Genomic DNA, 13687 nt, shown 5'->3' on the forward strand with positions numbered 1-13687 from the left:
AACTACCGAAATTCATCCTGCGGAAAAGAGAAGGGTGGTGGTAGACCTCCCACTGCCAAAAGCGGCTCAAAGCCGCTCGTTAGAGGGCATTTATCCAAAGTGGCCAAACTTTCCCAAAATAGTCCTCTGGCGGCCAAAGGGGGGGAAAAGTGGAAAACCAAAACAAAACAACAAGCTCACAGCACCATACTGACTGTGCCTCCGAATTACGCAGCCACTTCTCCCAGCAAAGTGCACGTTCCCGCTCCGCAGCCGTACTCCCAGGCCGGCAAGCGGCGCCCCGCTGCGCACCCCCCCCACACACCTGCCTCGGCCGGGGTCCGTCCTGGCGTCTACCTGTTGCAGCGCTCACCAACGCTATGACACTCCTGCTGCGGAGCCCCCCTAAATCCAACCACATCCAGGCCAGCGAGTGCCGCTCCCCCTGCAGCGGGAGAGCCCGAGGCAGCAACGCTCTTGCACCCAGGTGACTGCACCGGCTTCCTCCAAGCAGCCTGAAGTTGGCTTGCGTCTCCCCTGTCCAATGACACCCCGGGCGCGGAGGGGCGGAGAGGACCGGGCTGGGCCAGGGGTAGGGGCAGGGCCAGGGCGGGCGAAATAGGGAGGGAGAGAGGGATAGAGGACGGGCGAAAGCCCGGAGGGGGAGTGGGCCAGCTCCGGGGCCGGCCTTTTAAAACGGTCACATGTCCAGATCAAGTTCAGGTTGCTATCCCGCCCCGATCCCTTACTATTGGCCCAAGGGGAAGCAAGGCTCCACGCTTCATGAGTCAGGTTGGTTTCTCATTGGTTAATCGTAGCTGTCAGTCACCAGGAGGGCGACATGACTGATACAAAGTTGCTGCGACACAGCCTGGACTCGGCAGTTCCCTTAAAGCCGCAGCAGCGGCGGGAGTTTGGGGTGCCCGGCAGCGGCTACGACTACGACAGTGGGCAGTAGACACCCTCCGCACTCTGACCCCCACCCGCTTTGTGCGACCGCCCTCAGCTTGCTCGCGCCCATCTGGCTCTCCTCCTGCCGACCGCAAGATAACTGGAAAGACATGCAAAGTGTGGTGACGCGGTAAAAGTCGGTTTTTCTTAGAGCCAGTCAAGGTGTTGTCCCCTCGCGCTCTCCACCTGCAGCGCCAGGTGAAGGCCAGCCCTGGCGCGGGATCCACCCACAGCGTCCGTGTGCAGGGGGGGACCCCGTGGGGCTTCTCCCGACCCCCGAGGTCCTCTCCACGCCCCTTTCCTGGGTTTCCCGAGTTACCTCGCAGAGAAGCAGCCGCAGCGTCCGCTGCCAGCATGCGAAAGGATCACGTTCCCACTCGACTGGAGTTCCTGGCCTTAACCGTGCAGGAAAAGATGGTGATTTCAGTGTAGGCAACCCCTTTAAATACAGCCTCACCCCACCCTCCATCCCCCCAAAAGTACCAGGATCAAGAGTTGCTGCTCTCTCTCCTTAAAATTTTGTTGCTGTATTTACTACTTTAGTGTTGGATTTTTCCACTAGTTCAATTTGAAAGAGAGCCTACCATCGAGGATATTCACTTCTTTATATTGGGTGGGAGGGGTGCGTACGAGTGGGAGAAACATACAGAAGGGGAGGAAGGAACCGAACTGTTTTCTAAGGATCCAGCATCAGCAAGAAGAAATTTATGTCTCCCTCCAATCGCCCCCACCTCGAATCTCTCCTCCCGCCCATCCAAACGCCGGGCTTCTTAACTTTGACTTCTAAGGACTTTGAGGGTCCGTGTACAAGGCTCAGTTTGAGGCTCCCGGCTGGCCCGAAGTCAGCACCAGTGACGTACACACCTAAATCTGGTCCCCACGGCCCTCTGCGACCCGCCTCCTGGCGCCAGCAGCTGCGCAGCCTTCCGCTTCACCCTTGCCCCGCGCCCCGCGTAAGTCGTGGGGGAGGCGTTCGCCCTGTGCCCAAAGGCCTCTCCTCCCCTTACAGTGAATTAAGCTTTGGGATTTCCGATCCTGAAAGCAAGAAGACTAAAACTTCCAGCCGTTCCACGTAGGGAACTCCCTGGAAGCGGAGGCGACGGTAGCGGCGCAGGAGAGCTGGACCGGACCCTCGACTCAGGTGTTCTGCATTCCCCTGCGCTGAACGGCCCCTGGTGCCTCCGCAGCCGGGAGTCCCAGCCAAGAGTCCCAACTTTCCCACGGGGCCCGCTGTCACGCGCGCTCGCCGAGGCTGGCGAGCAGTCGGGCATCGATCGCACTGGGGTGGAGCGCGGGCGGCAGGCAGGCGCTAGGGAAGTCCCGGACCAAGCGCCCGGGCAGGCGAGGAGGCGGCAGCTCAGCCTGCGCTGCCAAATTATTCATTATTAAAGGAATGAACGTGTCTGCTTTACTAAGTTTTTACCTCCTTTAGGGAGAGCCGGTCTTGCCCTGGATCTCAGCTTCTTGAAAAATCTAGGTTAGAACGGCGCAGGGACAGCGGCTGCGATCGCTCGCCTGCCCGCCTCCCAGCACCCCTGCCCAGAGGTGCCCTGGCGGGCACCTAGTCTTCTGCCTGGAGCCCACCTCTGCGCGGATCCTGCCTTCACCTGGGCCGCCCCAGAGCTCCCCAGTTCCCCTCCCACCGCTGTCAGTGCAGTGACTCGCTGCACTCACCTTTTCTAGGACATGGTGGGGAGGCTAGGGCGCGGAGTGGGGGGCGGGGGGCGCAGCGAGACTCCCGCCGCCACCTCCGCCGCCGCCACCAGCAAGTCCAGTTTTAGCAGATCGGCGGTAGGGATGGAGAGGATGGTAATCCTGACGGTCGCCCTTTCTGATGATGGGTAGAGCAAGAGAGCAGTAGTGTTGTTACCCCGCAGGATCAGGCGAGGCGCCGGAGCCAAATCACGCAGAGGGGGACGCGGGCGCCCGCCCCCAGAAGCAGCGGCTGGCCTTAAGCTCTCTGTGGCTGCTGGTCTCCCGGGCGGTGACCACGGCGGCTCTGGGAGCCGGGAAATTCCACGGGGTGATCCCGCGTCCGCTGCCCCGCAGCGCGGCTCTCCGTGCCCCCTCTCTGGTCCTGGGGTGGCCTGTGACAGGTTGGGTGTCGGAGTGTGTGAGTCTGTACGTGTGTGTGCGTGTATGTGGTAGGGGTGGGGAAGGCCGCAGGGGGAACCCTCAGCGCCGCGGCCCCCTCCCCGGGTCACACCCTCACCAGCAGGAGGAGGTAGCAAAGCGTCCTGCCACCAGCTGGTGGGAAACGGTCTGGGGGCTCCAGTGGCGCCCTCCCACCCCAGCTAGTGGCAGCAAGAAGGCAGAGAGAAAAAGGAACCCCAGTGCACATAGCCCACCACCCCTCACCAAGGTCCTCCCAAAGTCCGGCCCAGACCTCGCGCCGCGGCCTCAGGTGCAGTTCCCACCTGCGGGGGACAGAGTGGACTCTGGACTACGCGCTGGGGGCGGGAGGGAAAACTTTCTTTTCCTGCTCCCTTGCTGCCCACCCGGGGAGGCTGCTGCTCTCCTCACTCTCTGGGGCTCACTGCGCCTCTGCCCCACCCCCACCATGGGAGGGGGGTGCCGAGGAAGGGCGGCTGGTCTGCGCACGGGGGCGCTAGGGGTGGAGGGGTGAGGAGTGGCGGCTGCTACTGGTCCCCTAGCTCTGACAGCGTCTGAAACGCGGCGGGCAGCGGGTCCCCAGAGCTATCCTGGGAAGGGGCCGTGTGCCAGGGCCCCTCCCCCTCCACTCTCGGAGCGCCGCGCGTCCCCGAGCTGCTCTGTGCGCCCTCGTGCCCGCCCGGGCAAACACCTACGCAGACGCGAAAGTGAAAGGGGGCGACAGAGTAAGGAGGGCTGCGGGTGGCGCGCGTGTGCGCGTGCTCCCGGCGGGGGTGTGGGTGGAGGATGTTGCTGGGAGACCCGCGATCCCGGGATTCTCCTGCTCCCACTGGCCTGCAGAGCAGCTTCCTGGCTCCGAAGCCTCCCCCAAATCCCAGGTCACCAATCCCGTGCTACACAAATCACCCCCATCAAAGGATGTGTGTGTGTGTGTGTGTGTGTGTGTGTGTGTGTGTGTGTGTGCCCGAGAGATACGCTTCAGCTCCAGACTGTTCCACCACACTGTTACACTTATCCTTGGTGGAAGACTGGGATGGGAGAACGCATTGTGAATGTCACTACCACTTACAGGCTCCTCTGCTTGTGGTCCTTGATGACTCAGTTAAATCCCAAGAACTGACCACATACACCCCTTTTCGGCTTAACACTCCTTTTTCTACAGGCTGTTGAACCCCTCCCTCCCCCATTCCCTAACCTCGTTTTATTCTGGGTTCTAACCCCTTTTCGTTCTAAATAGCTGGGAAAGTTGCTAATCCCTTCCCACAACAAACCCTGTTAAACACGGAGCTGCCCTGTTAAAACAAGCACCGCCTTTCTGCGACCCCTGTCCGAATATCAACCTTCCCATTTCATGGGTCACCTACCAGTGTTGGCACTGCTTCGTTCTTAGATGGTTCAAAGTGGTATTTTGCCTTTAGCAAAACAACCTTTTGCCTCAGTTTCCTTCTTTGTTGGGATGTAGAATCCTTAAGGTATTTTTTAGGTGAAAGCAAGAAAATAACAACAATGTATCGTCAAATTAGCATATTAGTATATATTCAATGGGGTTTAAAAAGAACCACTATTTAGAAGTGCACTGACTGCAAAAACTGAATTTTGAAATGCATCGGGCATAAGATGGGTTGACATGAACGGACTGATAAAGTAGACAGAAGGATAAATAGATATGTGATAAAGCATGCATATAGTTCAATTTTGATGGTAGATTGTAGGTGCTTGGTGTGTGGTGTTCACTGTAAAATTGCTTCAACTTTGTTGTATGTTTGAAATGTTTCATAATAAAGTGTTAGAGAAAACTCTTATTTATGTTAACCCAAATGTTGTAAACTCTGTTTACAAAATCGATCAATTAGTCATTCTTCCTCATTTGTAAAATGATTTACCATACATAGTCTATACTAGGTACCCCAATACTATTTTAGTGAATAATTTCCACTACAGGCAGCTTGTCAGGGATCAAACTATTGTGTTATAACCACAACATTTTAGAAATGTGGATGATTTTTTCTGTGTTTTTTTTTCTTTCTCATCCTTTCTCAAATTTTTACCTTTCCTGCCTTTAAAAACAGTTTGGTATTGTAAAACTAAGACTGAGTTCTTTAGCATCGGTATATAATGTTTTGAAAGATATGCTTCTCCTGTCCGTTGGGAGAGATGTTAGAGGATCTTACAATTAATGATAAACAAACCTATATTTGTTTTTTGATATCCAATTATGTATTTAGATATTTGCCCAAACGCTTGAACAATTAAGTTTCCACCTTCTCTTCATTTTATTTTGCTGGCTGTAAGACAAGGAGTGGTCCTGTGTCACCCTTAAAGGCAGATCTGAGATTCCCTCATCTAAGGAGAAGGTGACACAGATTTTGCCTGGAATTATCCCACAGGCAAAGAAAACCTCTAAGAGACTCCATAAAAGATGAGGACGCAAGGGTTTCTGGTTATTTGGAATACTCTTCATTCTAATGCTCATTAATAAAGAGCTCAATCAACTTAAAAAATTATATGCCTAGTATACTTTTTCTTTGCAAAAGGAAGGAAATTTATTTTTAAGAAATAAAAACCAAGAAAGAAAAAGCACAGAAAAGGGTATTCACTTCGTCTCCAAATAGTCGGAGACTTTACAGCTGCCAAATAGTCTTAATTCTTGAAGCAGCATCAGATAGCTGCCTTTCTGGCAATTGTCCACCCTTCGTTCACAGTCGCTGTACCACAGGACACCTCCTTCCTTCAGCCCATTAGTGTCAGACTCCCTGAGGTTGGCCACCATAAAGTGCACGACTCAGCATTTGCAATTTACATGTGACATCACATCCTCTATTATATAACTTCAGATACAAAGCCTAATATCATCTAAGTTTGTGTTGGAAAAAAATCCTCCCTTCCTCTTTATTTCAATTTTAACAGAGCCACACCCCTGGGTTCCCTGATCCTTATCCCATTTTTTCAAACAGCTGACACTAGGGGTGAGGGATGGGGGTGGGTAGGCATTGAGTTGCCCCCCCCATTTGAATATATTTTGAAATGTATTAAATACTTCTTCTTTATATATTTACTTACTTATTTACTTTACAGAAAGTAAAGAGCAGTAGGTATCATAATTTAATTCAATAAGCTTTAAAAGTTAAAGGCTAAGCATTTGGTCATAGTTAACTTCATTAATAAGCCCGGCCATGCTGGCTTTTTTCTTTCTAAAAAGCTAGGCTTTTTTCCCCCCTCCTGTCTCTTACCAGCTGTTGGAAAGAGTTGAGTAAGACAGAATCAGAGAGAGAAAGGAGGGGGTTGTTGGAGAGAGAAGATTAATCGAGGAATAATATAAGATAAAACTTCTTTGTTTATTGCAAAACACACAAGTTAGAGTTTATAAACATTGCAAGCAAATAAGAAATTGTGGGCCAGAAGATAAATACAAAAGATATCAGGGTTTTTGTTAATATCCAAAATAGATCAAATTCAAGACTTGTTGGAATATGCTCATTAGCTTTGGTTATTCATTAATTTCTGTATTTTTAACCTATTTATTCATCTGTCTACCTTAACTTTATTTGCAGTCCTTTTAAATAGAAAATACACAAACCTAATGTTTCTATAGCCAGATTTTGAGATGACAGAGCACCAAACAGCCGATGCATCACAATTAGTATACCGTATTATTAGAAGCAAATCAGATTTCACTGTGCCTACACTGTTGTTCTAAATTTAGAAATAATGTACAGTGGTTGGGGGGGTTACTTAGAGCAGTTTATTTTAATAAAAATGAAGATATTTTTCATTTCTTTTCTTTCCCTCTGCTTTTTTTCTTAGTTTAGTACAGGAAATTCATCACTTTTAAATAACTGCTAATCTGACATAAATAACTGCACGGTTCATGTGCTCATTAGGATTATGGATCGAGAATGTTCCTCTGATATTATGTGCAATAGCAAGCACAGAAAAGTGAAACAATCTAGTGGGTCAGGTGTGGGAAACATAAGAGTCTGTTGAACTTGATGAAAAACTCATTTAGAATTTCTCATTAGGACTTCACAGGAGCCGTTAGCTTTTCAGTAGTTGGCACTATATTTTTAGCAGCATTTTAACAGCTGTCAGTAACAACTAAGACAACATTTTGATCAACCGTATTTTTTTTTTATTCTAAGAAAGATGATTGCAGAGAAACAAAATGCTTCAGGATTTGAATGTTGAGCTATGAAAGCAAAAAGAAAAAAGAGGTGTTTTCTTGTGATATAAAATGTTAATACATCAAGGGCAGACAATAAGGTAAACTATAAAATGAGGCCAAATGAATTTTTAAGTTTTAATTTTCTGAAGCCTATGTATACATAATAAAGATGATTTTATTCTTAAAAGATGTGTTCAATGTCAGAAATACAAATGTCAGAATAGGAAAATGTGCAGTGTATTTTGTCATATATTTGCAAGTAGGTCAAGAATAGCCATGTGAGCACCCAAAATGAATAAAATCTTTTTCTTAACATTAGAGTTTATAAAGGGAGTTTATCACATGTCAGATATATGACACTGGAAATAGCAGACAGAAAAATGTAAGAAGCTCATGACAGATGTCATCTTTATTCCTAAAGATAGAGGTAAATTTGCTATGGGTAATGCATTACAAAGCAGACTAAAACTAAATCTCGGCAACTGTCAAATTTCCCTTTCACCTGTAGTCTCCCCAAGTTGAATGATTCGGGTTCCAAGGGAAGCAGAGTAATGGTATATTATTAAAGAAGCTACTGAATCATCTTATCCAGGGGTCATCTGTTCATTTCAAGGACCTAATCCAAGTTTTGAGTTTGTCCCAACAAAGGCAGCTGAGTATTTCCCACTTCATCTGGCTGGTGCAGGGAGGAATTAATTCATTCTAATATCAAATGATATTTTTATTATATCGCATTTGTTTCTTCTAATCCTTTTGGGGGCAACAATTTATTAGTTCTTTGAATATGAAGTGTGATTAATTGCTTGGTAGGACTTTTTTTTTTTAACAGATATAATGAAATTTTAGGAAAAATTGAGGTTAGATATCCTTTCCCTTTTCCCAGCACAAATCCCTACCAGATGCAAATCTTTTGGTGTTGATAGTTTTTCACCGAGCACTATATGGTTTTCTTAGTGCACAACATTTTGACATTAAATATCCATGTGTAAAAATGAAACACATAAAATACTTCTTATATGGAAAGTATATCCACATCAGTTATTAATATTTAAACCACCTTCTATTTTGAAATACTTAGTCCTAATTACAGCTAGATTTAATATTTTATCAAAACAAGTAGATATGTTTCAATTTAAACTAGTTCATTACTTTAAAAAAAAAGCTTTTTAATGGCCTTGACCATGAATGTAGTAGGACCATGTCCTCTAAGTAGAGGCTGAGAAGACTTAGATTGCTGCTGTGTGATGACAATAGATATTGTTTGCTTGTATAACGCACCAAATAAGTACCTCAAGTCTTGGGATTTTCCTTATAGATCCATATATGTAACTTATACTTTATTGTTTTAACTTCATACAAAAGCACACTTTTTTTTTTTTTACAATAATTATATATCTCAGAGGAGAAACAAGTCCAGGAAAATTATTTTTATAATTACATCATTTCAACATATACTATTATTACCCTACTTATTTATAAATTATATTGCTCTTATTCCATCATATGAAGTTTTGTTTGAAAATATAATTTATATTTAAATTTTCTCTATTATGTGTATATATATGTATATATTATATGTACCTCTATTTTATATATATATATATATATATATATATATATATATATATATATATATATATATAACACAATTATAACAACAAAAACTGCCAAGGAACAAAATGCAATATAATATACACATATCTTTTTATCCATTGTAAGTTACTTCCATGGCCCCATAAGCTTGTGATACTAGAACACAACACAATTACTGGTACTGGTACATTAGTAAATTATGGACCCAGTAGTTCAATCAACATATTAATCCCAGCAAGTACACTCACGGAGAAATTCAAGCAAACATTAACTTCTGCAGATAATTCAGAAAGCCTGGGGTGCATGCAAGGAACCTCAAGTCTCAACCTCCTTAAAGGAAAAGTCCAAGCAGAAACTTCCAGCCTAGAGCTGTATTTCATGTCCCCTTTTCACAGGACTGGCAAACCAAGCAGTACAGCAGAGTCGGCTGGCATGGCTTTGAATCCTGGCTCTATCACCTACTAACTCTATAACCCAGGGCAAATTACTTAATCTTTTAAAATTTAGATTATTGATACCACAACAGGATATGTACTTAACACAGTACCTGTGTCTAGAAAGTGCTCTCAAAAAATGTTATTTACCTTCAGAGGTTTGTCATAGAATATCAAGATTGATTCTGAGTATTGAAGATCTTGCTTCCAATTCAAAGGGTTTTTTGAGGTCCCTGGAGAATCAGAGCTTCACTTGAGGTCCTCAAGCACTTCAGACTTCTAAAAATTCTCTTTCCTAGAAGAGTGATTATCAAATTTTAGCATGCACCACAATCACCTGGAGGGCACATTAAAAGAGATTACCAGGCCTGGCTGCTGTGGCTCAATGGATTGAGTGTCAGCCTGCGAGCCAAGTGTCGCTGGTTCGATTCCCAGTCAGGACACATGACCAGGTTGCAAGTCAGGTCCTTACCTGGGGATGCGAGTGAGAGGCAAGCACACAGTGATGTTTCTCTCCCTCTCTTCTCCTTTCCCCTCTCTCTAAAAATAAAACAAAGAAACAAATAAATAATTTTTAAAAAGAGAGAGAGATTACCAGGCCCTACCACTGGGGTTTCCCATTAGTGGGTCTGGGGTGGGGCCTAAGAATTCCAGCATCTAACAAGCTGCCAGGTTGATGCTGATGCTGCCCCAAAGTACAGGAAATGAAACAATTGTGCCCAGGCTGCTGCAGCTGGGAATAGAGAAGAGGGAGGAATGAGAAACTGGAGGTGGGAGACAGAAGAATGAAAGTGTCAGGTAGTGATAAAAAGGGGATGGAGGTCTTCAAAGTCATGTGGTCATTGGCAAAATGACGCTGGGTAACTATCTTAACACGCCAACTAACTGGTTTATACGGGGGAGTTGAGAATTGCTAAATTATAGTCCTTTCTTCAATTACCTTTGCGTGCAGTTCACTGTGGTCAAAGTCCAGATCACTTTTCTACCTCTGTTTTAAGCGTATTACAAAGATGGGTGCATTATTCTTGAGTTAGATTTTAACTGACGCTTTCTTTCTTTTTCACTTTCATCCAACCAACAGGGAACATTGGATCAACTGGACATGATGAAATTTTGACAAAGCCATAATGATCTTTCCTAGTTTTTAACCAATGGTTGTATGAGGAGATTTCTAGTACTCCTCCTCAGGAACCCATGCCTTCTGCTTACTTCAATAACAATTTCATGGTAGGATTTTACTTCATCAGTGGATGAGTGGATCAAAAAACCATGGTACATTTACACAATGGAATTCTACACAGCAGAAAGAAAGAAGGAGCTGCTACCTTTTGGGACAAGAGGGATGGAACTGGAGAGTATTATGCTTAGTGAAATAAGTCAGGTGGCAAAAGACAAATACCATATAAAGTCACATAATACAGGAAACTAATGAACAAAACAAACAAATGAGCAAAATAAAACCAGAACATGTAAACAAGGAACAGAATGACAGTGACCAGAGAGGAGGGGGGAGGGGGAAAAGGGGAAAAAGAAGGGGAAGGGTCTAGTCAAGGAACTATTATAAATAACCCATTGACATGGACAACAGGTGGGAGTTGATTGTGGGAGAGGAGAGACATGGGAGAAGGGGGAGGTGGGCAGGGCAGGGGAGAGCAATGGGGGAAAAATGGGACAACTGTAATAGAAAAACAAAAAGAAGTTGAAAAATAAAATTCAATCAAGATACATAAAATTTCTCTATCTATAGAGATGGACCTAAAAAATAATCAAGGGAAGTCAACAGAATTAAAATAAAGCTACATTCCCTGTGTTAATTTAATCAAACTTGACCTAGAGTAAACAAGATAAAAAGGGAAGAGTAGACTATGCTACTTGTAAGAAAACTTGGTATTTTCTTAAACTATGGTACAAACATGGCTAATTCTTGATCAGGTTACTGTTCAAGAGGAAAGGAGCCAAAAAAGTACAGGGGTACGCTGTAATTATCTGGGGGGTTCACTCCTTTGTTGTGATTGCTGGGCATTGCTCTTTTTGCTCCAGATCTTCAGAAGATGGAACTAGTTCTTAATGTAACCAAACCTCACACAAAAGGGGCCTGGTGGATAATCCCAGCTCATAGTTTCAGCTGAGGAGACAGGAATTTACATGTCAAACTGTTCTCTGAGATCCTTAGGAATGAAGATGACTTCAGGGCAATGAGAACTGCCCACATAAGAGATAACAGATCTTTGTAACAGAGCAATTCAAATTCAGTTCATTTCAATGGTACTGTGTATTGGGTCACCTTCAGATTTTAGCCCAATTAATTCTAATCACCTTTTACTCAACCAAATGCAGAGCTGATATAAATCATTGCATGTTGATCTTAAGTCATTACCAGAACTATTCCGATTGGTTGGTCTATATCGGACGAATTGCTAAATATTTTGACTCTAATCCTAGAGAAATGTGTTCAGTCCAAATTATACATGTGTCTTAGTGTGTTCAGGCTCCCATAAACAAAATCGCAATTCCAGAGTGCTGTCCTCATCTGGATGGTGGAGGCTGAGTCACCAGCATAGCACTCACAGTTTTCTATTAAAAAACAAAAACTTTGACCAGGTCTTTTCGACATATCACTTTGCTTACATCACATTAGCCAGAGCAATCTTTAAGAACGGTTGATCCTGCCACACTAAAACTGGAGTTCTACCACAGATTTATATATTACAGGTCTGGAGGCTGAAAGTCTAAGATTGGAGTGCCAGAATGGTCGAGTGAAGGCTGTCTTCTGGGTCATAGACTTCTCCTTGCGTCCTCACATGGAGGAAGGGGCCAGGGAGCTCTGTGAGGCCTCTTTTATAAGAGCACTAATCTCACTCATGAGGCCTCTGCTCTCGGGACCTAATCACCTTGAAAAGCCCCCACCTCCTTGAGGATGAGGGTTTCAACATATGAATTTGGGTGGGGACACAAACATACAGACCACAGTGACAGGCTTACAAGTGCAGCAAATTTAACCACAATTCTGCTCACCTTTTTTGGTAATATGTTAATCTTTAACCTGTAAACACTCATCAGGTGTTTCATACGTACTGATGTATTAGTCGGGTACAGATGAAGCCCCTATACAGAGACCAAAATACAGTGACTCAAATAGGAAAGAAGCATGTGGGATGGATTAATTGAAGAAAGGAGACAATGCCCAGGTTGATTTGTCAACCTCTCTATGAGATAATGTAGAGGGACTGCAGAAAGCAGACATTTTGCCTTCCTGAAATTTTATAAAGAATTCCAGATTTTCCATACATTCCAAATGCCATATATCTACTCTATTTACAGACCTAAAATGTTGAGATCGATTACAAAGGAAGCTGTGAACTCCCTACTCTGGAGGAATTTCATTTATAAGTAGGGTTTCCTCTTATCGGGAATAGCAAAGATGGGTCTGTAAGCAGGGTAATGAACTAAGGTACCTGTCAGTTCATTTAGTCTTTAAAATAATTACTTTGCAAACAGGAAATGAGGTCAGGAAGAAAGGCCCAATACAGCCTGATGAAACAGTGGGTGAAAAAGTACTTTGGAACTTTGACATCTAGACTTCTACATTTTCTTTTGAAAAAGTACCTACCTCTATGTCATAAACTAGGTATCCCACAAAAGAGGAAATTCAGCAGTGTTTGTCTGTTAGAGTGGCAGTAAAATATAAAGGTTAAAAGCGTAGAGTCCAATATCCCAGCTGTGTGACTCTCTTAAATCATGGAAACTTTGGGCCTCAATTTCCTCTTCTGCAGAATGAGATATTACAACTTACCTCATAGGGTTGTTATGGGGATTAACAACCTGTTTAATGACTGGCTTGTGGTAAACAATAAATATTAGCTATAATATTTTTACATACTCTTAGTTCTAAACCACTTTCTCTACCCATTTTCTACCCATATTCTTTCCTGCTCTCCAGGCACTTGGAATCTGACCTTATTGGATCACCTCCCCTTTCTTTGTATTTTTCTGACTGGGCTATTTGATATTCACAGCTGTCTGCTTGGCTTCTTTCCACTAATATTCAGGCACAATTTTCTTCTTCTACCTCAAGCCTCCCATTGCAAAACATGCTACTTCTGTGAAAGTTAAGACTTCCGGCCAAGATGGAGGCGTAGAAGACATGCTGCGTCACCCTCCACAACTAAGAAGGAATACAACTACGTACCTCAAAACTAGAAACAACCAGAAGACCCAGAAAATCAAATTACATGGAAGTCCAACAAACAAAGATATAAAGAAGAAATACTCATCCAGACAGGTAAGAGGGACTGAACCGGGCAGAGAGGACGGGGTGTGGTGGTGGCAGTAGCGGCAGGCCAGCAGAAAGCACAATCACGCGTTTTAAAAAGTCAGAAGGGACACCTGGGCAGCGTTTCCGAGCTCCTCACCAGACTTCGCAGCTCACGGTCTCAGCCCCGGAGAAAATCAAGCC

General features: G+C 44.8%; 1 protein-coding gene across 2 annotated transcripts in view; it reads right to left on the minus strand.

Annotated features, from left to right (window-relative positions):
* The window catches only part of NR3C2 (nuclear receptor subfamily 3 group C member 2), a 300588-nt gene extending 299968 nt beyond the window's left edge, over positions 1-620 (minus strand). Inside the window, exon 1 of one of the 2 annotated variants that reach the window (XM_090288659.1) lies at positions 353-620. The gene's annotated coding sequence lies outside the window, so the exon portion shown is untranslated. Of the gene's footprint in view, positions 1-304 lie in introns of both variants that reach the window. The other variant, XM_090288658.1, reaches the window with a different exon arrangement.
* Between the last annotated feature and the right edge of the window lie 13067 nt (positions 621-13687).

Source organism: Furipterus horrens, unplaced genomic scaffold (genome assembly GCF_987537825.1).
Source record: "Furipterus horrens unplaced genomic scaffold, mFurHor1.1.pri manual_scaffold_10, whole genome shotgun sequence".
NCBI lineage: Eukaryota > Metazoa > Chordata > Mammalia > Chiroptera > Furipteridae > Furipterus > Furipterus horrens.